This window comes from Notechis scutatus, chromosome 5, assembly GCF_049901735.1.
Source record: "Notechis scutatus isolate UNSWTSFEM ecotype Mainland chromosome 5, rNotScu1.2, whole genome shotgun sequence".
NCBI classification, from domain to species: Eukaryota; Metazoa; Chordata; class Lepidosauria; order Squamata; family Elapidae; genus Notechis; species Notechis scutatus.
In genome coordinates, this window is record NC_142013.1 from 23,805,737 (window position 1) to 23,833,679 (window position 27,943).

At 41.1% G+C, this 27,943-nt stretch overlaps 1 long non-coding RNA gene across 3 annotated transcripts; it reads right to left on the bottom strand.

Annotated features, from left to right (window-relative positions):
• On the bottom strand, window positions 1-27,887 carry LOC113416911 (uncharacterized). 3 transcript variants are annotated; one of them, XR_015749762.1, is made up of 6 exons: window positions 11,662-11,989; window positions 10,996-11,025; window positions 9,906-10,019; window positions 6,823-6,920; window positions 1,543-1,668; window positions 1-517 (listed from the first exon to the last, which is right to left on the bottom strand). It is a non-coding gene; the product is annotated as an uncharacterized LOC113416911 (long non-coding RNA). The 3 variants fall into 3 exon arrangements; XR_015749763.1 differs by lacking the exons at window positions 6,823-6,920; window positions 9,906-10,019; window positions 10,996-11,025; window positions 11,662-11,989 and adding an exon at window positions 27,546-27,887; XR_015749761.1 differs by lacking the exons at window positions 6,823-6,920; window positions 9,906-10,019; window positions 10,996-11,025; window positions 11,662-11,989 and adding an exon at window positions 27,555-27,882.
• Between the last annotated feature and the right edge of the window lie 56 nt (window positions 27,888-27,943).

Genomic DNA, 27,943 nt, shown 5'->3' on the forward strand with positions numbered 1-27,943 from the left:
ATTTGAAACCAGCACCTCGTATAAAATGCAAGACTAGGGTGGTAACCCATGTAAGTAACAGTAGCCACATGATGTCTCTACTTAAAGATCTGTATTGGTTGCCAGTTCTTACCAGGCACAACTTAATGGGCTAAATTTTTCAGCCCTTAGCAATTTAGATCCTGACTATCTAAAAGTGAGTCTCTCCTGTTACCAATCCATCCATCTGGCTGTCCTGAAGTGCAGGAGGAGCCATTCTATAGATGCTCAGTGGCTTGTTCTTCTGGCACAAGGGAAGGAATCTAAAGTAGCAATTGACTTCCATTTTCATTCAGATATCTGTAAAGACAGTTTAGTAAAACATGCCAAAGACATACATCTTTGGCTAAATCTTTAACTATTAATTAGTTTTATTGTCCATATTATGTTTTTATCTTCGCATGTTCTGTTGTAGTCTTTATCGGATGACACAATGAGACAAATACTATCAGGACCAACTCTCTGCAAAGGCCGTTATTCATCAACATTTTGCCAGGCTCTAGAAAATACAAGGAAAACACTATCAGACTAAATTCAAGAATTGAGACACAAAACTGGTTTCTTAGAGAGGCAAAATAGAAATTCTAGCAACCAGCAAATATTTAAGGGCTAAAGGTTCCCTGAAGGAAAAGAGAAATGACCCAAAAAGAATGCAGCAGAGTCAGACAAGGTGTGAAGGTCATTCCATATGCCCAGCTAAAGCAAGCTGGCATTTATATAAGGCAGCAGCAATAGAGGAAGATGCTAGAGGCAGATGATCACATTAACGTCAACTGCAAAGTATCATTTCATATTGTGCAAGAAAATACACTGGAAAACCATGCCTGTATTTTACTAAGAAAACAGCATGACTAGAGACAAGATAAAGTGGTTGTTGATATAATGCCAAGTTATTGGCCTCTCAGGTCAGTTGTTCCTTAACATCCTTAAAAGCCATGGTGGCATAGTGGTTAGAATGCAGCTTTCAGGGTAATTCTGCTGATTGCCAGGGGTTCAATCCTCACTGGCTCAAGGTTGACTCAGGCTTCCATCCTTCTGAGGTCAGTAAAATGAGGACCCAGATTGTTGGGGGCAATAGGCTGACTCTGTAAAATGCTTAGAGAGGGCTGTGAAGCTCTGTGAAGTGGTCTATAAGTCTAAGTGCTATTGCTATTGCTATCCTGTTAAGAAACAACGGAAGAACAGTCTTTCACAATACTCGTTGTGCTAACGGCACAGCTATATTAAAGCCCCTGGATGGATGCAAGGATGGATGGATCGATGGATTATATGATGTAGAAAAAGAAAAGCTAAAAAGGGACAGCTTTTTTGGAAGAATGGAATCCAAGGATTATGAACATGGGGAAGCTCTCAACACAGTGAAATATGAAATCAATCGATTATGTATTGTTGTCTTAGGTATCAGAGAATTGAAATGGGCTAGAATTCAACATTGTCAGATCTTTGTGGTAGAGCAGATCACAAACAACCATTCTCATAACTACTGGAACTTTATTGTTACAGAGTATAATAGCAGAATTATACCACAGAGATTCAAGCTGGAGTAGTCATGAGTTTCTTCCTTGCCCACTCTTGTCTTTCCTGATTAAGTTGATATTTTTTGTAACAGCTGCCACATAACCTTCTCCAGACACTTTCAGTCAGAACATCCTACAAAGGACACGAAAAACAAAAAGGATAGTCAGAAAAAACAATGCAGTAAAATATAGTCAATGACCAAATAATATTAATTAGATTTTGTGAACAATTATTTAATATGATAGTTATCCACGTCAATTCTACAACCATTGATGCAGAAGAAAAAAGTGTTGAGGAGTTCATTCTGAAATTGACAGAACATGTAAGAGGATGTGGATGATTATGTTTTTCTGTATTTTTTTAGAGTAGAAAAAAATGTTATTTTTGTTACTTATAGATCTCCTCAGAACTGAAAATAGTATTATATTTTTTAATATTCCAAGTCAGTAAACTGCATCTATGCTGATATACAGAAAGAAATCAAAGTTAAGCCTTAATAAGTTCAAGTGCCATTTTTTTCATTAAGAAAATTAAAGTGTGATTTAAGAGAAAATACAGGAAAAGCCTGAGATTTATATCGTTTCAGAAAACAGTGGGAGAAAATGATCTGATCAGTAAATGCCTGAGGGATACACAAGTGTGCTGTAACTTAATAAAAAATAAGCAGACCATCTTCCTACATCAGGGATTGGCAACTTAAGGTACATACTCTACTCTTGACTGTGTTGACTGGGATTGAAGGAAGCTAAGGTCCCCAAAATAAGAAGGGCAGGGTGCCTATCCAAAACCTATGTTTGTACATTTTTCACAGAAAAAGTGTTCAGAAACAGAAAAGACTTGGGAAGAGGTAATGTTTGACAAATTATCTTCCAGCCAAAGTCAGAAGCTCCTATATATGCATTTTGCAGGAAGTTCCCACTGGTTTCTAACACTTCCTCCCTTCCCCACTAATGGTACTGAGAGAACTGCTATTTGCAGTTGCTATTTTGATAATGCACTTTAATGGCATTCAGTCAAACTTGTCTTTTTTGGCTCTGACTTCCATACAGAAGAATATGCAGTAGGATTGGGTATCCCTGTCATCTTTCAATTACATCGCAAAGTTATGTACCACCTAGTGGTGTGAACAAGAAATGCAGCTTGAGAAGAATGCTTATCCTACAATATACAGTATTTTTTTAAAGTGCCTTTCAGACAGTCTTGACTTCTGGCAACTGCTTGGACAAGACTTTGCAGTTTTATTTGCAACGTTTTAGAAAATGGCTTGCTATTGCCATCTTCCTAGGGTGAGAGGGGGTACTGACCCAAAGATACTTTAGCCTTGTGCCTAAGGCATATTTAGAATTCATGGTGTCCTGCCTGGTGCCTTAACTAACCACGACAACAAACTGGCTTATACACTATACTACAAATTACTTTATTTATTTACTTATTCATTTACTTACTTATCAAGTTATTAAATATATAGATCATCTCAATCTATTTCATCACACAGGACAACCAGTCTGAATGGTTCTTTTTTAATTTTAATTTTATTCAGAAAATTAAAATAAAAATCCTTTTGTATTAAGCTTGTATTAACAAGCAAAACTAGACAAGAATATTACAAATATAAATTAAAAAGAACAAAAGAAAAAACACATATTATCCCTCCTAATTGAACACTGACAAATTTATTGCAACAATAATAGCTCATCTCCTTGCAAAGGAAGTTCAAAATTATTAGCTTCTACATTTATTTGTAACCTAATTGATCTGTTATTAAGAGCCAAAGGAGGGTATTTGATCTGGACAGATCATCAGAGATAATGATTGGGACAATTTTTGGTAAATAAAAAACCATGTAGACTTTCAATAAAAGTAAATTATATAACAGACTATTAACAAATGCCTTGAACTTTAACTTGGCTGTTGTTTAACCTGTTAACTATATTTCTTTCATATATGCAATGTATGGATGACTTTTCATTGCCATGTATTTCACTTATATGTTTCATTAAATTCTATACTTTTGCAATGACCAACATTTCTGTTCTATGAAAAAGTAATTAGATATATTTATCTGACTTTAAGACAGGATTCGATATTTTCAGATATCCATATTATTTTACATGAAAAATGATGCTGAACAACATCTGCCCCGTTCAGATTGCTAAGAGACTCGTTTTTCAATATAAATTTATGGCCCAGTTACATAGTGGATTAAAGACCTGATATAGCATGCAACATATACATGAATTGTATAGATTTAGGTTATGTATGGATACTTACAATGAAATATGCTCATCCTTTGTTAGAATGATATGTAAATATAGAGACCCCTTTATATTTTTATAAACTTATTGTTATTCCTTGCTGTTTTTTTTCTTTTTCAATATTTTCCTGTTTTATTTTCTGAAATAAAAGTCAACAATATCTAAGATTTGTTTTATGTTGACTGTTCTCTCTCCTTTTTTTACTCTATCTTCACATATTTGCAGTAGACAATTGCATATAAAGGAATGATAAAAAGCAAGAGAGGTCTGCACTGCAGTGGATGACATCAGACAGCATCTTCTCACATATATCAAAGATATGGTGTGCATATTTGAGTGGGGGAAAGCTTGTTAAATAATTACCTCACATCAGAGGTGGTATTCAGCAGGTTCTGACCAGTTCTGGAGAACTGGTAGTGGGAATTTTGAGTAGTTCAGAGAACTGGCAAATCCCACCTCTGACTGGAGATTTTATAGTATCCTTCCCCTGCCACGCCCACCAAGCCACGCCCACAGAACCGGTAGTAAAAATTAGGTAAGACTGGCTGATATATGGCACTGAATGCCGAAGTAGTAACTGGTCTCAGCCTCCATGTGAAGACAATTTGACTACTACCCATATCAGAGGTGGTATTCAGCAAGTTCTGACCAGTTCTGGAGAACCGGTAGCGGAAATTTTGAGTAGTTCGGAGAACCGGCAAATACCACCTCTGACTGGAGATTTTACAGTATCCTTCCCCTGCCACACCCATCAAGCCATGCCCCCAGAACCACTAGTAAAAATATTTGAATCCCACCATTGAGTGTGGCAGGGAGGGAATGGGATTTTGCAGTAACCTTCCCCTGCTAGGCCCACCAAGTCACGCCCACCAAGCCACACCATGCCCACCAAGCCATGCCCACAGAACTGGTAGTAAAAACCATTTGAATCCCACCATCAACTGAGTCTCCACCCAAGCCAATGATCACAATGGAGAGAATTGATCAAACTAACTGTGCTTAGGGACTTACTTGGGCAAGAAAGCCTGAGAGTCCTGTCAAAACATGGCACCCCTTGCTGGGCAGAACATCAAGTTTGAGCCACAGACAGCTATCACTACTGGAGAAACACCAACCACAGTATGTCCAGACCCCTAATAACACTTAAGCTGCACCCTTGCGCGCCCCCCCCCACTTTAAGTCCAGTGAACACAGAACTGCATCCCACATTCAGATATTATTAATTTCATTTCATTCATTTAAATCTAGACAAGGTTTCATCCAAATGAGCCTGGAACTGATCATCCTCCATCTGCTCAAGCTTCTTGCCAAGAAAGGGAATATCCGTCACCAACCTAGAGCTGTTTTTATCCAGGTTAACTTTCTCCCAAAGCAGCCTGATCACGGACTTTTTTTAAAACAAAGACTAAAACAGCCCCTCTCTCAATGAGGCGTTTATGACTTTTTGGATCCCTAGACAGTTTCTCCCAACTGAATTTAATAAGCCAAGACTAGCAACGGTTGAGTACACAAGCGGCACACAAAGTGGTAAATCAAGCACTCTTCAGGCCTCAACTACTGAAATTCATGACCCAACAAAATAGGACAAGACAGTTTTTGCCAGTTCTCCGAACTATTCAAAATTTCTGCTACCGGTTCTCCAGAACTGGTCAGAACCTGCTGAATGCCACCTCTAGTACAACAGCATCTTTCTTTGGGCCAGGTTGCAACAGGCCCTTTATCACTTGACAAAGCTCCACCAGACTAGACAACCCTGAGAAGATGCAATGGAGGTGGAGAAGAAAAGTTTTTTTCACAACTGTTGCACCACCATCACATACAAATGATAATGGGTGCTAAACAGTGCTTAATTGTATTCAGCATAAATATTCCCCCACTTGTTTTCTCCCTGGCATTCTACTTCCTTCACAGCCCTCAACTCAGACATATGCCTGTAATGCTCAGGCTTTGCAGGCAGGGACAGAGTCAGGGGTAGGATTCTACCTGGTCGGACTGGTTCTATAGAACCGGTTGTTATGATTCTGCCCAGTTCGGAGAACCAGCAAATCGCACCACTGGCTGACCCCTCCTCGCCACGCACTCCTTACCTGGCATACATACCATCAAACTTGCCTGCTAAGTTGCTATTTTTCCTCCCCCCGCAAATCAGCTGTTTTGCTGTGCCAGGAGATTTATATTAGCTGGAAAGCAGGAAATCATTATATTTCTTGCTTTCTAGCTGATCTAAAAGCAGAGCTGAACCTTCCTTAGGACTGAACGTTCTATTTTTCAGTGAAGACTTAGGTAGCAGATTGCAGAAAGATATATCTCTGAATGAATCTGTGATTCTGTGAGCAACTCAATCTGCCTGCCTGCTTTGCCTGATTTTGGGTAAAAGTTGCTCTTTTTTTATAAAAAATTCAATATTTACATAAATATTTATAATATTTACATACAAGCCATGCCCAATCAGTCACGTGACCACCAGGCCACACCCACAAGTTAGGCCATGCCCACAGAATTGATTGTTAAGAAATTTGAATCCCACCCCTGGACAGAGTGTTTATGAGTGATCATGACTAGGAAATCTTTGTATCTGTATTCCACAGAGCAACCAGGGCTTTAAGAGAAGCACCCAACTATACCAGTAGAAAACTCTCCCAGATCCCTATGTAATTTAGAAGAATCTGTGAGACTCCAGGGTCAGATAATCTTAATAGATTCCCTTCTCCCCCTCCCCAACTTGCAGAGAGGATTAATTGCTAACACTCTAAATTTCACCGGAAAAGATCTGACCATGACATCCAGGTAATTATTAGGTTCCCCCCACATTCAGATCACCTTCTTTCTGACTGGTCAAAACCCCCGCATGCAAACTGTAACCTTAATCTGTGTTGGACTAATACTGGTAACATGTCATTGGACTGAACTGGATTCAGCTTCAACACCAGCAAACCCAAGGACAAGCTGGTATGGCAACCAGTTGGATGAGGGGAGGAGGGAACCTGAAGAAAAAGAATAAGCAAAAATGTCGAATCCTCCTTCTTCGCACTTCTTCTCCTCACCTGGCTAGTTGTCACTTCAAGTTATAACTTCCTCTACCATTGCTGTAGAGGAATCCATGTCTTCCCCAGGTTCTCCTACATATTTCTGATAATAATAGAATAGAATAGAATAGAATAGAATAGAATAACATGTTTCCAAATCCTTAGATATCAAATTAATCTTAATATTATACAGCATCAGCAAACCAAATTGTCTAAACCAGGGGTGTTAAACTCAAGGCCCATGGGCAGGATCTGGCCCACGGGGTGCTTAGATCTGGCCCATGGGGCTGCCTTGGAAACAGCAGACCAGCCTGTGGTGCCTCTGCCAGCGCCCTCCCGAGCTCTGTTTTCGCTGGCAGAGAGTTGCAGGAGGCCATTGCAGCCAAAAACGGAGCTCAGGACCCTGTTTTCGCTGGCAAAGCACTTGAGCCACCATAGGCACCCCTGACATGAGTGACGTCGAGCTGGCCATGCCCACCCCAGCTCCCTGAGGTCAAACACAACCCTGATGCGGCCCTCAATGAAATCGAGTTTGACACCCCTGGAACTGGACAGCTGACACTGTAAATTATTATTCATAATATAAAGTTATATGTGAAAAGAACTGTGAAAAGAGTGAAACAGCTGCATAAATAGGTGTACCACAAATAAAACAATTCATGAAAATGCAATCAGATTGCTCAAAAGTCTTTTTCTTTGCTTTCTGTCAGAAAAATAATAATACATGTGGACAACTGACATATACCTCTTGTTCACATACAATTCAAAGGGATATTTCTCCTATCAGAGCTATATAATAATATTTAATCAAATAATAAATCATGAAAAATCCATTAATTCTCAATTCCTTATATACTTTCAAATTATTTAGGATGTAACCAAGAATACTGCCTTTGATATGTAGCAATTGCCTTAAAGAGACATTGGCCATTCTGTTTAAAAAAAAGTGATAATAGTAGGGAAGTCCTGCTCATATTTTTGATATTCCATTTTTTCCTAAATTTATATATGATAAAGTGTGATTCCTTCTGCTAAGAATAATCTGGTGTGTACTGAATTATTTATTTATTTATTTATTACATTTGCCATAATTCGGCAAGAGGAGACTCTGGGTAGCTTACAACTACTAAACAGATATACAGTAGCTTATGAAAACTAGTCTTCAGAAATCATACATCTTTTCAGAGGCTATACAAAAGGCTGCCATGATTAATAGATAATTAATTACTTTGATTATTAATAGATTAAAATTTTAATCATTTGAACATTATTAGTTTAATAGTATATTATTAATAGAGTAATAATTAATTTAAACATTAATAATTAATTTCCATGTCTGTCAGTCTTTGTTACTTTTTGTGCGAAATGGAGACATACTATCTTTTTGCAAATGTGAAGTTATTTCAACATAGAGCAGAAAACTTTGACAGATTTCACATTTCCATGGGTTTGTTTTTACCGAATAAAAACCAAGTTTGCCCTTTCACATAGGCTCCATAAGCATAGCAAACCACCCCCGGTGTTCAGATATTATTTTTGATAATCATCTATCTGTAAACCTAAAGAATTAAAAAAAACAGAATTTCAACAGTGTAGTTTACTATACTACACCCCGTTGAATCTAGAGTTTTGAAAAATAAGTTTCACAAACAAGTTTTACAAACCTTCTTCGGTTGTTTTTTTTTTTTTTTAACAGTTTCCTGACTATACAAACAGTAGCCAAAGTGTATTGTGTAGTGTGGAAAAGCTGCGTGAAACAGTTACCAGCCCAACAGGAAAGAATCTTCACCCTTGGTAACCTCACTGTACAAATATAACAGTGCAAAGTCTGAGCAGGCGAGCTTCAATGAACAGGAGCCTGGGTGCTTCCCTACCACAAAGGGCCCGAAGTCGTAAAACAACACTAAAAAAAAAAAATTGCAGAGGGGGGAAAGACTGACTTTCTGATTTCATGCCTGGCTTCAGAACTACCACCAAACCAGATGTTTGCTTGAAAAAAACCTTTGCACCTGCCAAACCAGCAGCCTGGAGCTTCCTCCTTTGTCTTTTCTTTCCCTCCCTTTTAAAGTCTCAAACTACAAGCGGAAGTTTTGAGCAACGGCAAAGTGCTTTGTGGTGGTTGTTTTATTTCCTGAAGGCACACAATCCAACCTCTTTGGAGCAAAAATAAATAAATAAATCAGACAACGAAGTTTTCTGAGGCAAAGGAGCAGGATTTTGTTCAGAGGCTTTTATTTCATAATGGAAAAGAATTTGGGAAAAGAGAAAAGTGGGTGTTTCTGAGTATATAATTAATTTTACAGTCGAAATAGGGCTTTCTCGTTCTTCTTTCTTTTCCAGAGGGGTGATGTGTATCCCTGTTACTGGATCAGAACATTTATTTGTTCAAGATTTTGAATTCAATAACAAAGTCTCTGGTCCTGATAATAAATAGTTAATCATATTACCCGAGGGTATTAGGTAAATCTAATTCAATTTCAGATAGGGAACGTCACAACTTTGAATATGTGTTAATTAGCAGCTGGACAACAATTACAATAGTACAAAGACAGGACTTTTATTTAACTGATAGGCGTTTACAAATTTTTCAGGAGTCCTGAGCTTTCCTTTTCACCTCCAACAGACCCAATGTCTTTCACAATTCTCTGACCCCACCAAAATATCTTTTGGAAGAGTAGGGCTCCCAGATCTGGACTGCCGACATATGTATGACTTAATCTAATAATAATAATAATAATCTAATAATAATATGTTTTGCTGAGATCTGATGGTCATCCAGGCAATTGCAGCCCAGAATAGGTAGCCCTACAAGAAAAAAAAATTACAAGAAGTAACAATTGGAATGCAAGGTACTGTTACAATGGGCTCTTCCAGCCAACCACATCAGTGTTGTCACTCCTTGAAATGCAAAAAAAGAAGGGTAACACAAATGGTGCTGCCCCTGTTTTCTCATAGCGATGAGGCCAATCACTACAGATTTAATGCAGCCCAATTTCAGGAAAGTCCTTGACTTACAACCGTTCATGTAGCAATTGTTCAAAGTTACAACATCATTGAAAAAAGTGACATGACCATTTTTCATACTTACAACTATTGCAGCATCCCCGTGGCCACATGATCAAAACTGGGATGCTGAGCAACTGGTTCATATTTACGACGGCTTGCAGTGTTCCAGGGTCACGTGATCTCCTTTTGCGACTTTCTGACAAGCAAAGTCAATGGGGAAGCCGGAGTCACTTAATAACCAGGTTACTTCAGTAAATTAACAATTGAAGCGCTTCACTTAACAACTGTAGCAAGAAAGGTCATAAAAGGGGGCAAATCTGACTTAACAAATGTCTCACTTAGCAACAGAAATGTTGGGCTCAATTCTGGACATGGCTAATCTAGTAAAGAAAAGGACCAGGAGACACATGATAGCAGTTTTCCAATATTTTAGGGGCTGCCACAGAGAGGAAGGGATCAAGCTATTTTCTAAAGCACCCGAAGGCCAGACAAGGAATAATGGATGGAAACTGAACAAGGAGAGATTTAACCTGGAAATAAGGAGAAACTTTCTGACAGTGAGAACAATCAACCAATGGAACAGAAGTTGTTCTCAGAAGTTGTGGGAGCACCATCACTTGAGACCTTCAAGAAGAGATTGGACTACCATTTGTCAGAAATGGTGTAGGGTCTCCCGCTTGGGCCAGGGATTGGACTAGATGACCTACAAGGTCTCTTCCAACTCTGATTATCTGTTATCTGTAGTTGTAAATTGAGAACTACTTATAATGGATTGCATTGGTTTTGTTTTCCTACCCATCAAACATCATAACAGATAACAGATATCATCTGCCAGTGAGGGATAGGAGTACATCAGTACTGTACCATTTGTTCTGTCCACTAGGCAGTGGGTAGGGATAGACAACTGGACAACTGTGGATGACAGGTTCAATTATCTGTCAAGTGTCTGGTTAATAACTAGCTGGCACAAGGAGGAGCAATGGGGTAAAGTGGGGGAGAGCTTTCCCAGCATTCTTGCTCAGCACAAATCTTCTCTGTTCCTGTTATCTGTCTATTGGGCTATTTTTGGTTAGCACTCTTCTGAAAGAGCACCAAATCCTTGTTATAAAGAAACCTGTTTAACAGGTTGCGGGCACAGAAGAATAGCATGGCTAAGATGGGAGAGAGCTCACTTGAGGTTCCTGCTTGGTGCAACCCTTGCCCTGCCACAGGAGAAAGCAAGAGTATGATTGACGAGTAAACTCCAACAAGAAAAAAAAAATGCACCAGAATGCCGATTCGGTTAGTGGGTTATTAAGAGGTCTAGTTCAGGCCACATAAGCAGCAATTGTGACTGTGTTTTATGTAACAACAATAGTCATCAAGTCATCACCGTGGAACCTCCTGCAGCTGAAACCAGAGCGGAGTATACAAATGCTGCTGTTTTGCCATGGTGCATTGCACAGCTAGGAACTACGATTGCACGCTGCTAGTCCAAGCAGCATTGATCAATCTATGAAGCAGTTATAGCACCTGAGAGACCTCAGAAATAATAGAAGTAATTAAAAAGAACCACCCTTCCTGGCAGAAGCTGTGGAAAATCTGTAATGCACTCAACAATGACAGAGCTATAGCAAATACATAGCAAGCAGAATCTGACTCACTTTCCTGGTTTAAGTCAACCTTCCGTACAGCACAGATTATTCAAAGAGCACCAAATCTGTGTTTGAAAAGCACGCTTAGTACTCTTTCTTGCCAAACTCTTGGTAATAGAAAACAGTTTTTTACAAAGGCCTCGATAATTAGATTTAGTAAAAGAGAAAAGGGATTAAATTATAGAAAGCCTGATGAGTACTTACTTTCATTGTTAGAACTTAATTTATCTCAGAGTTGCTGGGTGAAGCTTTCTTCATTCTCTTGCTCACCTCCTCTGTACTGTATTGGTTCAGCTGCCACAGCCTCATGCAAAAGCATCAGGCCATCTTTTAAATCAACTTTTGTACACACTCCCTTCATAGCAACCAGATTTTTTTTCAAAGCCACCTGACGCTGTTCTTCACATGAACCAAAGATACAGAATGATGGAGTTATATAACTGGAAGGAGCTTTTTAGGCTGAGTTCAACTCATGCTGGCTGTCAGCGTTCCAAGTAATGCACCCATAGAAAATAAAACTCTGAGGCATTCCTCAAAGAACAGTTTACTGGATACATCATATTGGCACAACTGGTGAAAGCTGACTCTGAAATTTCCTGTGGCTTTCACCTGATTAAAAGTAAATGTTTTTCTCCCTCCCCACCCCCAAGTCACTGGTCACTTTATCCAATCCAAGTGCTGGCCAGTCTCTGAGCTACTGGCTCCTCCTCTGACTAGCTACCTGTGGGAATATCTTTGGTTCCCACAGGAAAACTTTATTGTTTTGTCTACAAAACCCCATCTATCTATTTCCCATCATTGTGTGGCAACCCTGGACCCTCCAAGATGGCTTCAGCCAGTCTCACTTCAGGGTTGACAATGGCTGGAGAATTCTGGAAGTTGAATGTTGCCAAGTTTGAGAAACATTGAATTAAATATATCATTAATTATTTATTCAATATATAGGTTTACAATCATTGTAGTTCACAATAAAACTAATTAGGAGTATACCTTTTTAGGTTTCAGTCAATTGAGAGTGATGTAAATTAACTGCAGAGTTAATATGAAAAATGATAACGAATTAAGGTTAGGGTTAAGGTTACTGAAGTGAGCAAAGGAATTCACATTGTAGAGAGTGTGTTTTTCTTCCAATATTTTTTTTAAAAAACAAAAACGTTCTGCAGTAGTAAAATCACCTGCAAAATAAAACAAACAAGCCCCAGGCAAATTATAAGTGAGTGGCATACTGCACACTAGTTATAAAATAAGGAAGCAACTTTTGCTTGAATTGCAGTGTTACCGTTTTTCATTGCTGCTTGTGCCATTGTGGCTTGATCAAGCTGTTCCTACTTGCTTTCAGACAGAATGATGAAATCTATAGCATCTGGAACATATCTAGGTAACATGTAGGCACAATTCACTGCCCTGGCATGCTTGATGTCGCCTGCAGGAAGCTTTACATGTCCGTGTTTCATTTTACAAAATCATTCTAAGAAAGAGTTGCTTTAGAAAATCTCCCAGCTCCAACGATCTTTGCAGCTGTTAAGAAATTAACTTCTCTCTTTTCATTTTTTTTTTCCTATTTTAAAATTCTTCATTTTGAAAAGGGATGGATTTAAACTTTTAAAAATCTGGTTGGCTAGATATAATAAAAGAGATGTTTAATACTTTACTTTGTATCCAATGTACTTAATAGGATCTGGACTTAAGGCTTGTTGTTAAGGCATCCTTCCTCCTCATCCCATCCAAAGCACTGGCGTAGATAGGCACATTTTTACCAGTACATTCATAAACTATACCAAAATATTCTGCAATAGTTTCTAGAAAGAGTTGGTTATCAGTTAAGAAACTGAGATCAAATTATGGCTGAAGAAGCTCACTAACTGTTGAATAACAACATGAGAGTCAATTTCTGTGAGATAGTTTATTTCATGACTATCATCATTAATTTATTGTTACCAAGGTATTTGGGCCACCTGCTGGGGGTGGATTATAAGCAGTGGAGGATATCATACCCTACCAAAATATTAGAATGATGTTGAGAAGTCTCTGCTCTCGATAAGAATCGGAAAGGGAGGAAGAAAAGGCATTTGATCCTGCCAAACTTCTGTGCAGCTACTGTGGAGTCATGATGGCGCACTGGTTAGAATGCAGTATTGCAGGCTCTCGATCAAGGGTGTCAAAATGCCTGGGGGGCAGATCCAGCCCGGGAGGGGGTGCTTAGATCTGGCCCGTGAGGCTGCCCTGGAAACAGTGAAGGAGTGGCCTGTGGGGCCTCTGCCAGTGAAAACAGAGTTCAGAAGGGCCACACGCAGCCCTCCCGAGCTCGTTTTTGCTGGCAGAGGGTTGCAGGAGGCCATCATAGCTGAAAACGGAGCTTGGGAGCCCGTTTTCACTGGCAGAGCACTCAAGCCTCCACAGGTGCCCCCAACATGAGTGATGTTGAGCTGGCCATGCCCACCCTGGCCATGCCCACCACAGCCCCCCCCCGAGGTCAAACACAACCCTGATGCAGCCCTCAATGAATTCGAGTTTGACACTCCTGCTCTAGATAGTAGGCTCTCTGCCTACTGTCAGGAATTCGATCCTGACTGGCTCAAAGTTGACTCAGCCTTCTATATTTCCAAGACTGATAAAATGAGGACCAGATTACTGGGTACAATTTGCTGACGCTGTACATTGCTTAGAGATGCTATTGCTATTCCAAGACTACCCTGTGTTGGATTATGTGGTTTTATATTATGAAGAGGGGTTTTTAAAAACGGGATCTAGGAATTGTGGGTTGGGTTGTGGGGAGTGTGGTGGATGGGATCAGATCTTCTCTGGCTGAGAGCCAGGTGTGAGGGCTGATGGAGTGAGTCCCTACTGGGTAGTGAGAGTGATCAGGTAGAGTGGTCCTCTGGCTGGCTGGAGTTGTGGGGGCGGGGTTGACTCAATGGCCCTGAGAGCTGTTACTGTACTATAGTACCTATTAGGAGCTACCTCTATCTTGTTATATGTTATTTTGGAATGGGATTCCTTAAGAGTAAGAGGGGAAGTTGAAGATGGGGAATGTAGAGACTGATGGGTGAATAAGGTAGAACATTGCATATCAGTAATAATGTGTATGAGGAGATATAATGGTGGGAAACGGCCAGGGTATTTCAGAGTTTATGGAGTTTATGGTATTTCAGAGTTCTATGGGCCCATCCCAATTATTCATGATGACCCAACAAGGAATAGCGGTCACAAACTCAATTTCATGTTCTTGTCAGAGTAGTGCCTTTAAAATCAGGAATTGATGGGCCTATTTTTGGTTCCTTTGTTATAATCACATTACAGTCTGCTGGCTATGAGCTTCTCTATGGCTACAACTCTTTGCTGGAAGGTGAACCTATTAGATGATCAGTTCACTCCTGGGAACTGATGGACCTTGCTGGGTTTCAGAGGGAGCTGATAGATAGAAGAGAGAGAGAGGGAGAGAGGGAGAGAGAGAGATTAGAGTTTTAGATAGGATTGTATCCAAGTGATCTCTCCTGCCATGTGGATCTAATGGTATACATTCCCTCCAGTGGTGGGATTAAAAAAAATTATTACCGGTTCTGTGCGTGTGGCTTGGTAGGTGTGGCTTGGTGAGCGTGGCAGGGGAAGGATACTGCAAAATACCATTACCTCCCCACTCCTGAGGGAAGGTTACTGCAAAATCTCATTCTGTCCCCACCCCGCCAACCTGCTTTCCAGCTCCGTACTCCTATGCAGGGCAACAAAATAAGACCCAGCTGATCAGCTGGGACCGAGAGGCAGAGAATAGATGGAGGAGGGGCCAGTCAGAGATGGTATTTGCCGGTTCTCTGAACTACTCAAAATTTCCGCTACCGGTTCTCCAGAACTGGTCACAACCTGCTGAACACCACCTCTGATTCCTTCTGTAGGGAATGGGATGGGGTTAGTGTCAATATTGATCAGGAATGAGTCTGACCCTCATCCTCTGCTTAGGAGGGTTCCACAGCGGTTAGGGTTCTCTTTGCTTCTATTTAGCATCTACGTAAAGCCACTAGCTTTACCATGATTATCACCACTGCATGAGGTATCATCAGTATGTTGATGTCACTCAGTTGTACATCTCTGCCTGTGTTGAGTTAAGCAATGTTGTGGCTGCTCTTTTATAGTGCCTGGAGGCTGTGGAAATCTGGATAAGGAACAACAGGCTAAAACTGAACCCTGGCAACATAGAGTGACTTTTGGTTTGAGGCTCCTTGGTTCTTGAAGAATGACCATTGTTGGTTGTGGATGGGCTTGTACTGCCCCAAACTAATTCAATATGTAATCTGGGAGTTCTTCTGGACTCTCAACTCCTGTTCAAAAAAAGTAATTACACCCTAGTCACCTGCCATTTAGGCTACTGGAATGTGTTCTACGTGGGATTGCCTTTGAAGCTTCTGTTGGTTCAAACTGCAGTGGTCTGCATAGTTCTACATAAGTAGAGATTTGTGCATGTGACAGCACTTATCCTGAAGCTGCATTGATTACCAATCTGCTTCACGGTACAATTCAATGTGCTAGTTATCACCTTTAAAGGTCTACATGACTTTGGGTTAGGTTATTTAAGATACTGTCTACTAGGCCTGTCAGAATAGAAAGATGGGGTACATTATAGATCCTGTCCATTAAGAAGATACATCTTCTAGGATCAAGGAAAAGGGTTTTTCCTGTGGTGACTCCCTCCCGTTGGAATATCATTCCCCAAGAGATAAGATTTTATCCTACCTTGTTACTTTTCCAGAGGTCCTGAAGACATGATTTTGGCAGCAGGCCTAGTAACCCCTTACTGATATGGAGCCAATCAAATGACTAAAGTGAGTATGTGGTCCCTGGGACAAGTAGTGAGTTTGTGGATTTTATACTGTGATATGTTGTCAGCCACCCAGAGTCACTGTGTATGAACAGGGTCATCGTGCATGAATTGGGTAGCCACAAAAAAATTGTTTAATGGCAAAGAAGAAGATTCCACTAGAACAGGGGTGTCAAATTCGATTTCATTGAGGGCCACATCAGGGTTGTGTCAGACCTTGGAGCGCCAAGGTAGGTGTGGCCACAGTGAGTGTGGCCAGCTTTATGTCATTTGTGTTGGGGTGCCTGAGAGCTCGGCCAGTGAAAAGAGGCTCCTGGGCTCCATTTTTGGCTGCAACGGCCATTGCAACCCTCTGCCAGCAAAAACAGCTTGGGAGGGCCACCTGTGGGGCTTGCATGCTCCATTTTTGGCTGTGATTGCCTCCTGCAACCCTCTGCCAGCAAAAACGGAGCTCAGGAGGACCGCCTGCGACTCTCCTGAGCTCTGTTTTCGCTGGCAGAGGCACCGCAGGCCAGTCCTTCTCTATTTCCAGGGCAGCCTCACGGGCCATATCTAAGCACCCCACAGGCCGGATCTGGTTCCCAGGCCTTGAGTTTGACACCGCTGCATTAGAACAAAAGTTTGTTGACTGATAACTGTTTATCCCTGGGATGGCTTTGATGAGACAGGGCTGCAGATAGAAGACCACAAAAAATTCAAAGAAGGTGGGGTGGCAACCTAAACTTTTAATGGCTTCAGGTTGTTGTTTTGTTTTTAGATGAATTGCTGTCCTTAGAAAACATGCTTTAAAGAGTCCAAAGTCACTTTAGAAACATGTTGATTGAATCAATCTCAAAATGCTCTTTGATTTACCATTTGAAATGGAAAATCAAAATCCTTATCTTTTAGGAGAAATACTCATTTCCTGAGGTGGCTTTGCTGGCGATTTATACAATTAAGTCTCCAACATTTATACTTAAATATGGTAAATATACCTTTAGAACCAATTCTGTGCTAGCATTTTGTGCTGGATAAAAACACTTATATAAGAAGAGAAAGCAGTGTACTTTGGATGACAATAGCTTCAAAGACTCGTGCATTATGACTCAGCTACATTCCAACTGAAAGGTCTTAAATGTGTTTTTTTTCTCTCTCTCTCCTACAGTAATGTTTACTAATGGCTGATTTTATCTGATATATATTCTGCAATCTGGCACAAAAACTAGCAATGCGTTTAGCTATATTAGTAATTAAACTAAACCGTTGGCAAGCTATAAACATGACTTTTTTGATCAAGTCCAACTTCAAAAGTCCTCAAACAAATCATTTCAAAGAAAGATAAAAATGCAAATTAACAAAAAGAAAAAAGATTAAAAGAAAGGGCGAGAGGATCAATGGGGGGAATTAAAACGTGTCAAGAAAAGAAAAACAAAAACAAAAAGAATGACTTCTGACTTTCTTCAGCGACATGTAATCAAGTAACCTCTTTAAATTAAAACAAGCGTTTGTCTTTCTTTCATGATGCTCAGTTCTCGAAGTATAATCCAAAGTCAGCGTAGGAAACACAAATATGTCACAGTACTTCTTATATCTTGAAAGACAGAAAAAAGAGCATTTATTTCTATAGGCAAACAATTAGCAACAACTTCCCAACAACTTCACTAAGAAAAGTTTCAAGAAGCTAGGCATTTGGATTTTATTCCTGCTACGGGAAATTAGTAATTTTGCTTGCAAAACTCTAGCAAAAACTAAAGAAAGTTCCAGTTCTTCATGGATCACACAAGGGGAAAATTGGTATATGAATGTAATGATATACAATGTCATAATCTCAAAATGGATTTTAACATGGTTTTTATAATAATCCAATGCTAGCGGGTGGTTTGTTTGGGTTTTTTTGCCATCTTAACTTTTTAGAAATTTTAATTCTCCATTGTCCATGCAGACCATCTTTTAGAGCCCTTCCAATCATGAGATAAAATAAAATTATTATAATCTAGAGCAGGGGTGTCGAACTTGCATCATCATGGCGGTGTCATATGATGTATCGCAACTTTTCCCCCTCACTAAACCAGGCAGGGGCATGACCAGCGCGTGACCCATCCGGTCCGGGGCCGTGAGTTTGACAGCCCTGATCTAGAGGTTAACTAAGTTATGAGTATCAATGGGTTTGTCCCAGGTCATGCCACCGCAGAAGTCTCATACTCAATTTATCAATGTGTGCCACCTCATTAGTTCTGTGAGGTGCTCGATACTTTATACCAGTGGTTCCCAAAGTGGGCGGTACCGCCCTAGGGGGCGGTGGGATGCCTTAGGGGGCGGTAAGAGGCAAGGGGGCCGGAAGGGAGGCGCTAAGAGGCGGCAGGGGGGTGCTGGAGGTGGGCCCCACACAGGGCACAATTCAGGGGTGAGATTTTACCAGTTCGCAAGAACTGTTGTTACTGTTCCAGTTGGTTGAAGAACTGGCAAAAAGGGCCCCTGGCTGGCCCTGCCCCCTCCTCCATTTTCTGCTGTCAGTCCTTATTGCGCATGCATGACATTGCGCACATGCGCAACAATCGCTGACAGCATTTCCCGCCTGCCCCGCCCAGTCACTCCTAATGCAGCGCATGTGCGCTCTTTTCCTATTTTCCCGCCCGCCATCGCTACCAGCACCAGCCAGCCAGCCCGCCTTGCCTTCCTACCACCATCTGATCTAAGTGAGTTACACTTGGTAAGCCCACTCCGGCTTTCCTCCACTTTCCCGACGTGCCTGCCTTGAACGCAATGGTGGCAGAAGTGGAGGAAAGCCAGAGTGGGTTTGCTCTCCTTTTCAAATGTCCCGCCTCTGCTGCATTCAAGGCAAGGCCCCGCAGGTCACCCCATTGAGCCCCATGCATTGGAGTGTGCAGCAGTCAATTGGGTGAACCTGCAGGGCCTCTCCTCGAATGTAAGGGCGGCAGGATGTTTGAAAACGGGAGCAAACCCACTCTGGCTTTCCTCCGCTTTCCCGACGTGCCTTCTGGATTTTCTCCGCTTTCCCGATATGCCTGCCTTGAATGCAGTGGCGGCGGGAAGTTTGAAAAGGGGAGGAAAGCCAGAGTGGCTTTGCTCTCCTTTTTAAACATCCCACCGCAGCTGCATTCAAGGTGAGGCCCCACAAGCTCACCCCATTCAGCCCCTTGCACCGGAGCGTGCAGCAGTCAATGGGGTGAACCTGAGAGAGGGAAAGAGAGAGAGAGAGAGAGAAAGAAAGAAAAGAAAGAGAAAAGGGACAGAAAGAAAATGGGACAGACAAAGAAAGAAGGGGGGGATGGAAGGAAGGGACAGAAAGAAAAAGAAATAAAGAAGGAGGAAAGGAGAAGAAAGATAATGAGATATTTATTCTAGTCCAATCACCTGCTCCATCAGGGTTAGAAGGGTGTGTGTGTGTTTGTGTGTGTTCTTGTAATTTACCAGTACATTTTGGTTTTGCCTTCTTCAGAATTGGCACTGTAATACATTGAGGAAAAGTAATTGTTTTAGGGTGAAGGTCTGCTCCAATGGATCCTGTTTAAGTCTTGGCCATGTTTCGTCCACAAAACCTTTAATTAATAGAAGCCAAAGATGTTTCAATGTGCTGGCAAAGATGTTTCAATGTGGGAAAGGGCCTCTAAACTAGGCCTCATTTCAATCTGATGCTTCAGCTCTCTCTGTCTCTTTCTCTGTCTCTCTCTCTCTCCCCCACCCCTCCCTCCCTCCCTCCCCCACTCTTTCTTTGTCCCTTTTCTTTCTTTCCCTTTTCCCTTTTCTTCCTTCTTTCTTTTCTCTCTCTCTCTTTACCTCTCTCTTTCTTTTCTCTCTTTCTCTTTCCTTCTCTCAGACTCACCCAATTGATTTGGTGCACCGCTCCGCTCGGACATAAAACAAATGAACAAGAATCAGCAAAGCATCTCTGGTTAGATTCTATTCACTACTAGAATCTAATCAGAGATGCTTTGCCGATTCTAGTCCAATGACCTGCTCCAGCAGGGTTAGAAGGGAGTGTGTGTGCATGTGTGTGCAGGGCTGTCAAGACTCCAAAACAGGTCAAGTAGCTCTGGGGAGGTCAGTCACAAATATTAGGACACGTGCCAAGCAACTGGCCATTAAGCAAGGACCACTTGTATTTGGTTTTAAAAAGCAGGTTTCTACTAAACCTCCCCCCTGTAACTGTAACTCTTTTCAAACCAGATGGGAACATACACATATTGTAAATATTCTGATTTTCAGAGCAGAAATGACAGAAGCAGAAAAATCAACGAAGAAATGTAGACAATATAGTGTGGAGTATCTGAAGTATGGATTTATACCAGCATCATCAAACCAGCAGCTGCCACAGTGCCTAATATGTGGGAAAGTATTTTCTAATGAGGCAATGAAGCTTTCCAGACTGAACGAACATTTGAAGAAGGCACATCCTGACAAGGCAGACAAGAATCTAACTTTTTTTCAATCACTTCGTGACAATTTCAAAAGCGCCCCACACTGTCTCACATGTTTTCTAATACTTCCCAACAAAACACTGACGGTTTGCGTGCATCATACAACATTTCATTGCTGATTGCTAAGTCTGGAAAGCCACATACTATTGGTGAAGAACTCATCCTACCAGCCATTAGTGAGGTTCTGAGTACTGTTTTGCATAAGTCACCACATGATATAATTAAGACAATTCCTCTCAGCAACAATTCAGTTCAAAGAGGCATAGATGAAATGGCTGAGAATGTGGAAGATGTATCGTGCAGCATACTACGGACAACAGACTTTGCATTACAGCTGGATGAATCAACTTTGCCAGGCAATGAATCTTTGCTTCTTACTTATGTGCGCTTTATTGAAGACGAAAGTTTGACTCAAGAGTTATTTGCGAGGCAACTAAATACAGATACTAAAGGGGAGTCAATATTTCATGTTGTTGAGCAGTTCTTCAAAGACAAGGAAATTCCACAAACCAACATACTTGCTTGTGCAACTGATGGAGTACCATCAATGACTGGTCACTACCGTGGGTGTGTTGCTTACTTGAAAAAAGCAGTGCCAAATGTCTTTATCATTCACTGTGTCATTCATCGCCAACATCTGGTTGCAAAAAACCTCAGTGATCGCTTGAATAAGTCATTACACACTGTCATTACAGCAGTGAACAAAATTAAAGTACCGTGTTTCTCATATAATAAGGCCGGGTCTTATTTTTTTTTTTGAGCCCCGAAAAAATGGCTAGGCCGTCTTTTCGGGGGTGACTTAATTCCCCCCCCCCTTGCATCTTCGGACGGGCGGCGACGGCTTGGATGTTGACCTCGGCGTTGGTGGGGCACTTCGTATCGGGGTCAACGCAGGCAGCACCATATCCGAGTGTGCAACGAAAGTACTTCCTAATGGCAAGCCCCCCCCACCATTCCCCCCATTTCGCATGTTTTAATATAGGCCTTAATTTGGGGGGAGGGGCTTAATTTCATTTCATGCCTATAAAACATGCTGGGACTTCCTATTGGGGGAGGCCGTATTGTTGGAGAAACAGGGTACATGTTCTCAATGATTGACTATTCCGAGAGCTCTGTGTTGAGAATGATGAAAATTTTGATCGTTTGCTGCATCATACAGAAGTTTGTTGGCTATCAAAAGGCAACTGTTTGAGACGCTTTTACAATCTTTTTGACACTGTTGTGGAGTTTTTTGAAGGCAAGAATGCTTTGCTAAGTGATGAACTCAAAGAGATCAGGCATGACATTGCTTATTTATCAGAACTGTTTACAAAGTTTAATGAAGTGAATTTGCAGTTGCAAGGAAATGAAGTCAATCTTATTAAGGCCAAATCTGTCATCTCTACATTTATTTCGAAGTTAGCTCTATTCAAGCGCAATATAGGCCGTTGCAAGCTATACCAATTTCCAAGCTTGTCTGAGCTAGAAAAGAAAGGTGGGATACAAGATGATGATCTGCATGTTTTTTGTGACCATTTGGACATGCTGCATAAAGATATGTCTGAGTGGTATCAGGATCTTCTTTTGATGGAAATTCCAGATTGGGTGATAAATCCATAAATGGGGTAGTGGAGGAACAACTAATAGAACCGGAAAATGACATTGAGCTGAAGCCAAAGTTTAAGAAATCGTACCAGGAGTTTTGGTTACAGAAGGAAATTTCTGATCGCTATCCTACACTATGGACAATAGTTAAGAAGCTCCTTGTTGCATTTCCAACATCATATTTGATGGAACGTGGTTTCAGTGTGGTCATCCAACTTCTCTCCAAGCAAAGAAATCGACTCCAGATTACTGAACATGGTGATTTAAGACTCCTGCTGAGTGACTTAAAACCAGACATTAGGAAACTGGTATCAACTAGTAACTGCTTCACTGTTCAGTAAATTCTTAAATTGATAAATGACTATCAGACTTTGAAAACCTGGTATCACTGGATCCTGTTCAACCATTTTGTTGAATTAACATTAACTTAAAAGATTTTTAAATTGGATTTTGAATAAATGTGCAATTAATTGTTACAATTTTGAATTGTACTGTTACTATCTTCTTTGGTGGGTCGTGCAAACCGCTATTCCGAATAATGCTGTTTATAGGGGGTGGGGGTGGGGAGCACTGAGGATGAGTTTGTAGCACCAAGAGGGAGGTGGACTGAAAAGAAAAGAAAGAGAGGGAGGGAGGAGAAAGTGAATGAGATATCTTGTCCAACCAGCTGGGTTAGAAGGGAGAGTGAGTGTGTGTGTGTCTGTGTGTGTGTGTGTGTGTGTGTGTGCATGGCTTCAAAACTCCAAAAACAGGTCAAGTAGCTCTGGGGAGGCCGGTCATAAATTAGAACACTTGCTAAGCAACCTGCCATTAAGTGAGGACCACTTGTATTTGGTTTGCTAGTCACCAAACCATGCCCACCCAGTCACGTGACCAGCAAGCCATGCCTACCCAGTCACATGACCAGCAAGCCACGCCCACCCAGTCACGTGACCAGCAGGCCACGCCCACCCAGTCACGTGACCGGCAGGCCACGCCCACCCAGTCACATGACCAGCAGGCCACTCCCACCCAATCACATGACCAGCAGGCCATGCCCCCAAATTAGGCCACACCCACAGAAATTTGAATCTGGGGGGGCACTGAGGATGAGTTTGTAGCACCAAGGGGGCGGTGGATTGAAAAAGTTTGGGAACCATTGCTTTATACAATGAAAAAAAATTATAGAAGCATTGGACCTGTTGGCTCTGCCACAAGAAACTCAAGGAACTCTGTGGTAATGTGGTATCACTGAAGCTCCAGATTAAGATGCTTTCCCATTTCTACTTCATCAAGTTCTTTCCTGGAAGGGCAAAGGAATAAAGCCATCTCAGCCAGAACAAGGGCTGAGTGTGGCTTCAGGCCTGAACAGGCTAGGTCCTTCTGTGGTACTTTAATGTAGAGCTAGAAAGGCAGATACTCTCAGCTGCCCTGCCCAGTGCAAAGTCATCTTTTCTTCTCCGTCTAAAGCAGTGGTGGTATTCTACCAGTTTGGCCCAGCTCTACCTAGCTGGTAGCAGGGGTAGGATTCTACCAGTTCACACCTATTCGCTAGAACTGGTTGTTAACATTCTAAGAAGTTCGGAGAACCAGTTGTTAGAAGAAATTACTGGCCTAATCCTGTAAGGAAGGCAGGAAGGAAACATTCTGGTGTTGCTTACAGAAACTGCCTCTCCATCAATCCTTATTACATTCTTGGCAGGACTAGACTTCCTGTCTCTGGAACTTCTCTGGAGTATTTTTCCCTCCTTTGCTGGTACTTTGTTGTTAAAAAATTTGAATCCCACCCCTGGCCAGTAGCGGTGATAAGCAGCAGAGACCGAACCAGTTTTCTCCACCACTCTGCTGTTGGGCCCACCCGCCCGGGCTCTCATACTCCCCTTTATCCTGTGCTTTTGAAGTGCAGCTGCTTTGCACAGCACAGCAGAGTGGTACGCGGCAGCTGCTGAAGCTACCGGGAGAGTGCAGGCTTGAAGAAGGTGAATTTGGCACGCATGCGCATGAAAAGTGTGTGCACGCGTGCAAAGCATGCCCACCAAGCCACGCCCACTGAACCAGTGGTAAAACTTTTTGAATCCCATCACCGATCTAAAGCCATGCCAAGGACCAGCCATAATTTTGGCAGGGAGAACAGGCCTGACTTGTCTCAATTGCTATCTCTATGTAGGCCTAGGAGTGCAACTATCCCTCTCCTCTGGGCACTGTTCGTTATCAGCCTAAGAGATGTACTATAGCCAAAGACAACCATTTTCACATTTGCTCTCCTGCTATGGTATTCTAGGCCCTCTTGCTTTCTATTATTCTAGGCCCTCTTTCTTTCTTCTCCCTCCTGTGTTTAATATGCTTTGCCTCGCTTGTTACATCAGTTAAAATGGGCAGGGAGCACTCCTGTCTTCTTTTGAGGTAACCTCAGCAGCTGAGAAACTGACACCCAGTAGGCCTCACTTCCTCTTAATATTATTGTAGCCTTGAAGAAAATGAGTCAGAAAGCCATAGAGGGCAGGCAGGGCCTGCATTGAGGCCCTGCATTAAATCATAGTGCAGTTTGGTTTTGATTTGGCATATTAGTATTAAAAGTGAACCAGACAGCTATAGATTCTTCAAGGACTACAGTTTGAAAGTCCTGTATTGGCATTTAGCGTGACTCCTACCTAATGTCTAAATTATTCAGAAAGGCTTTGACCTGCAGGAGAAAAGATTTGGGAAATCTTGAAAGTAAACTCTACTTTCTATCCTTTTCACTCCGCAGTTGTGCTACGGTCTTTCAATATAAATAAATGCATCAAATCAATCTATATTTGATAAATCAATAAAAAGGAAATATAATTACTTATATGTACAACCACTTAGCAGAATTGTTTCAGGAATGTCATAGCCTATCCAAGAAATATATATTTAAGAAATAAACTGGCATTGTACAGAGAACATTAATGAGGACTGGAGATGTAGATAGCTTTGTATGATGCCTAAGAAGGCATTGAATCTATTGTTAGAGAATTCTGGACGCTGAATTCCTGGTATACCTCCAAAGAGGGTAAAAGATTGAGGAAGACAAGAAATAATGAGAGCACCTTAAGGAATTAGATGGCCGGTTTTACAGTCTGTCTAATGCCCACAGAGCCAAATGGAAAGGTGATTCTTTCTGCTGCTGAAAATCGCAATTTCCCTTTTTCTCACACTAAAACGTATCTGCATTTTCCCAGAGGAATGATGATTTCACTTGGGGTTGCAGATATTAACACAGGAGACAATCGTTACTCCATGCCCTTGGTGTGTGCCAGGCAGATAATAATTTCTTCTATTACCTGAATGTACTTTTAAAAGATAGAGGAATCTGTATTTCCCCGGAAGTAGTATATACAACTGCTGATGCAAATATGAGAAACTTGCTTTACAAAATAAACTTCAGCTTCTTCTCAACACTTATCATGTACACATTCAGAAATAGAAGACTTTATTATCATATCTGTACCAAGTTAATTATGCTCCAGGAAACATGTTTGGTCAATAAACAAAATCACATAAGAGATGTTTTTATAAAGATTTGAAGAGAGGCAGAAGAGGGCTGATGCATAGAGGGTTAAAAATCTAATTTAAATATTTCAATTGAGTTCAGGTGTACTACTGAAAGAAGTCCACATAATTGCTGGTTAAGAAACTTAACTGGTCTGAAAAGTTTGGAATGCTTTCTCCTAGGTTACTTACCACACTGAAATCATGAAATCAAATAGTATTGTTTACTCTTGTTTTAGTTAATAGTCTTTAGCTGTGCGGACAGGCAGAAGATCCAATGTCTGTTGTATATATTTGATGTTCCTGTTCAGTTCCTATGTCACTGATAATTAAGTGGCCACTGGTTGTTACACCCAAAGTAATACTTTTGGGTCAAAAGGGAAGGAAACAATGAAGGAGAAAATGGTACAGGAACGAATCCAAATTAGTAGCCTGAAGATTAGGGTCCTTAGGTTTTTTTCCTTCATGTCAAAAAAACACATTTAAAGTAATAAATATATAAGGGAGCAGACTATGAAGTATCCATTGTAGATGCAAATGTTCATTATAGACGAAGAACTGACTTTGGAGCTTTTACAGAGTGTTTTTCAAATTTGGCAACTTTAAAATGGATGGACTTCAATTCCCAGAATTCTCCAGCAAGCTAGCTGCAGGTTTCTCGGAGTTGAAATCCACACATCTTAAAGTTGCCAAGTTTGAATATATTTTTTTGAAACATATTTTTCAATTAGTACCCCAAATATTTTGCCAGACTCTCAAAAATTCAGCAACAACTCAAATGTGCAACCTGGGATTTCTGGAACTTTATTCCAAATATAATATAAGGTTGGGAAGAATTGGGGGAGGGGGGCAAGAGAGGCAAAACATTAAAGCAAAACATTAAGCAAGGGAGGAATTACATAAACAGAGGTGACACTTTATAACATTGAAGCCTGAAACCAATCTCTAAATCAGTGTTCTTGTACTGATCTATTAGGACTTTTGGAATTCCTTAGTTCTGAATTCTGGGAGATCTAAACATTTCTGATGAGTGCCAGTTAGAGAAGACAGGTCAAAATCATGTTTTTAAAAAGTAAGGAATATTTCACAGAGAAGCAGTTGCATTCTGATGTCCAACAGAGAGTCAGCTATCTGTCTTTCCACATTTCTCACTCCTAGACCTAATTCAACCACAAAGATAAACATTGGAATAACCATTGCTTACATTCAGCTCAGATTTCTGGAAATGGAACAAACTTCTCTGAAATCCCAATTGCTTGCCAAATGATCAAGCATCTGGGAATATTTTCTGATACTGCCTGAAATAGATCGTTGCTCTCCCAAGAGAAAGTGGAGTTTCTCATTGCCCTTCAGGATAGGAAAGCTATTTAAACCAGCATAATCCCCGGAGACACTAATCCCCCTCCACTCCACTTCCTATTTCTGCAGTATCATAAACACATTTGTGGTACAAAGATAGACTGCTAAAACATACAATTTTCTACTTTGCTAATAACTCTTTTATCCCCAAGTCAAGGCAATTTTTACTTGTGCAATGTAATCAATAATTTATTTGCCCTCCCAGGGTAAGTTGCCCCCCAAATTAGAAAAAAAAAGTCTTCCAATTTTTTTTTTCAATGGAATGCTTTTCTTAAACTTAATTGCTGTAGGGAAGAGCTGTAGCAGAGATCATGTAAGGAGAAAATTAATGCTCACTTCACTAACTTGTTAAACCCCACCCCCTTATATAGCAATTCCACTTCCGAGGAAAAGTAAACTTTCAAATGAAACCAGATGACACTTACAGCACTTACTGGTTATAGATGTGAGACCTTGAAAAATAAATTCCCGGGTTCATGCCTGGAGTGCAGGACAAGCAATACCTCTGCTTGTGATTTTCTGTTCCCAATCTGTATAAAAAGCAGCAATGAAGGCAGAGGGGGGTGGGGGGAAATGAATGGAAACTATGAAGCTTGCCATACCATAAGCCATTCCCAAATGCTCTGGAAATGCCTCCTGTTTTTTGTTTGCTTTGTCATCACCAACATCAGATCACAGATGTTTTCAGGAGTTGACTCCACTGGATGAATGGATGTGAAATCTGAGCCGGGATTGGGGGACGGGCAGCCCCCCCACTCCCGTGGCAAGCAGGCAGTCTCCCAATGAAAACAAAACAAAAACGGTTGCTGCTGGCAAGGGGCCA